Source organism: Melanotaenia boesemani, chromosome 12 (genome assembly GCF_017639745.1).
Source record: "Melanotaenia boesemani isolate fMelBoe1 chromosome 12, fMelBoe1.pri, whole genome shotgun sequence".
Classification (NCBI taxonomy): domain Eukaryota; kingdom Metazoa; phylum Chordata; class Actinopteri; order Atheriniformes; family Melanotaeniidae; genus Melanotaenia; species Melanotaenia boesemani.
Window position 1 is genome coordinate 34,571,401 of NC_055693.1, and position 2,958 is coordinate 34,574,358.

Sequence of the window (2,958 nt, forward strand, 5' to 3'; positions counted from 1 at the left end):
TATCGGAAAACTAGCTTGATAACATGTAAACACAGCAGGCTGCAACTCAAACTTGCTCTTCTCAACTGCCTGGGACAAACTTGTGTAGGTTTCTACCATTTGCTAGGCTAAATACATCCTGATCTCAGTTCTGTTCTCCACCATTACACGTCTTCTCATGCAGGTGCAGAGCTAGAAATCTGACTGGACACCCCAGGTGCCACCTCAGGTAGGTCAATGAGAATGAGGACAGAAAGACCGTTCCAGAGCTATATATGGATCACCAGTATCACTACACCAGTTTGAAGTAAATGTTAAAATAGTTTCCTAATTATTCCTCCTTTGAAAATATTGACATGTGGCTGTACATTTCTGGAAGAGATTTCGTCCCTGTCCGGCTACAACTACTAATGTTATGTAAGGCTATTAACGTGATGTTAGCATGAAGCTACATATTAGTTTAGTTAGTTAGCTGTTAGTTTAGTTTTCAGCGTGTGTATTTATTTACACGTCAACTCAGTTCATCAAGATTTTTACATTGGAATTGAAAATAAACTATAAAGATGCGCAAAGAGAAGCTCAGTATCCACATTACTTAGTGCTGGCTAAGCTAGCGCTACATCAGTTTCATTTTAACAGGAGGCTAGCAAGGCTGCTAGCTGGTTTTAAAGTAGCTACAGCATGAAAATGTGGAGAAATAGATCCTGGAACTGTCTGGTTCAGTAGAGGAAGATATAAGAATGAAGAGGAAGGAGCTATTTCTGATTTTTAGTAAAGAGGAAGGACACAGATCAGTCAGAGACGGACCCCAGACCCAGTATGAGCAGCCCCACAGCTCCCACCGTAGAGCTAGCCACACCAAGACCCAGTCCACCACCACCACCAGACAGTAGACCAGAACCGATCCCCCTACTACTACATCAGGGTCCAGTCCACCACCACCACCAGACAGTAGACCAGAACCGATCCCCCTACTACCACATCAAGATCCACATACTGCGCCCAAAACAACCAACTTACCTTCGTATGGACCTTTCTGAACTTGTTGTAAATATTTCTACTTGGTGATCCAGATTATTAATGTAAAGATGTTTTATTTCTCATGTCTCTGTAATGTGACCACGGTCATCACAGCAGTGTTGGAGAGAGAAACACAATCATTTCCTTCCTTACTGTATGACCCCCCTGATAAAGACTACCTCATCCATGTATAAAAGTCTAGCTCCGTCACTCTTCTCATTTACTTTCACGACTTTATCAAACAGTTAAAGAATTCCATAATCTATCCCGGATCAGTTTCTCAGCCCTTCCCTCCATTCTTAACCTTGTGTTGTCCCCATCTGAGCGGCGGCTCAGTAAGCCAGCACAGCTCTCAGGAGATCATGTTTACAGCTCCAGGACAGATTTATTCCAACATGGCTGGCAGTGTAGCGGGCCAAAGAGGAACCTCATCACCTCCTGGAGCCCCGCTGACCTCTGAAGCGATGAGGACAAAGAAGGGGAATGAGCCAGTGGGGCCTCAGTGGCACCAAAGTGTGCATTCAGTTGCACAGCGAGGAAGATTGGAGCTTCTCCACCTGCTCCTTCTTTCTCATTATACACCTCCCTCCCTTTGCTCCAAGGATTCTCTCACTGTGACACTTTCTCATACACATATAGAGATCAGTCATCCATACAGATTACAGCACCCACCGAGGGGGCTGCAGATGGGTTACTGCTTTCACCATTTCACTATCATCTGAAGAGCACCTCAGTCTGATCATCCTCCGAGGTCAACACTCCGGCTGAGTTGTGGTGTGACAAACAGCGGATCCCGGAGGAACTAATTCATTAGTGAGATGTAAAGTAGCTTGAAGTGGTGCACCTGATCATATCTAAAACTCAGAGCTTTGACATGCAAGCTGACAGACATATATGCATGGCTGTATTAGAAAACCTCAGTTATAAATTTTTCTTTTTAAGTTTTAACATTCATTTTCCCTGTAGGTAATCTTTGCCTTAACTTTATTTAATGAAATTTAAATTTAAATTTATAGTAAGAAATTGACCAAAACTGACTTTTGCCTTGACCCGGTGCAAACTGGATTAACAAATAATCTTTCTAATGTAACATCAATACAACATGTCTTCTGCTTTTTCCTCCTAAGAATTTATCCTTTTTTTTTACCATAACCATAAAAATGTATGATGTAGCTGAGCTGATGAATCTGAAAAATCCCTCTTTGGGAAATGGGTCAACATTAATCTCAGATCTTTACAACCTTGTTCATCAGTCGACCACATATTGGGGTCAGGAAGTTTCTCTGGCTTCTGCAGCTGAATGCATCTCATCCTCCAGTTTGTGCTACTGTAAAAACAACCCTATGTGAATACTTGATGTGCCAAGTGAGAAAACAAGCTGCAGACTGTTCTGGCACCCAGTGGTTTATGCATTTGCTTGATTCAAGCTCATAATATATTTGATTTATTTAAAGATAATTCTGCAAAGTTTTATTTTTTTCTTCTTATTTTTTTCTTGTTTTTTTTACTTATGCTTTTGTACGAGGTTGGACAGCCCCAGCTAGCCTTAGACCTAGTTAAAAAAATAAATAAATAAACTTTAAATATGACCAGGAGAACGAGAGGACTGTGCAGATAAATGTAATAAAATTAATAAAAACTGGGATGAATCTAAGTAAAAGCATTAGGTCTACCTCCCATGTCTGGCGTCTCCTGGGAACTCTTGCAGAGCAACAGATGGTAAACTCTGGGTGACTCAGCCACAGCTCGTTCATGCATGGTCCTCTACTGCCACCTGCTGGTCACGTGCAGCCGAGATAAACTGCACTCTCAAATACAAATAACAGCTGGAATAAAAACACTTTTATTAATGCTGTCGCGCTAAATGCTGATCCAGTACTGTCATCACAGTACCAGTACGTCCTTAAACATGTCTGGGTTAAGTCCTGCATCGATTCACTTCAGTCAGTGAAGCTTAGA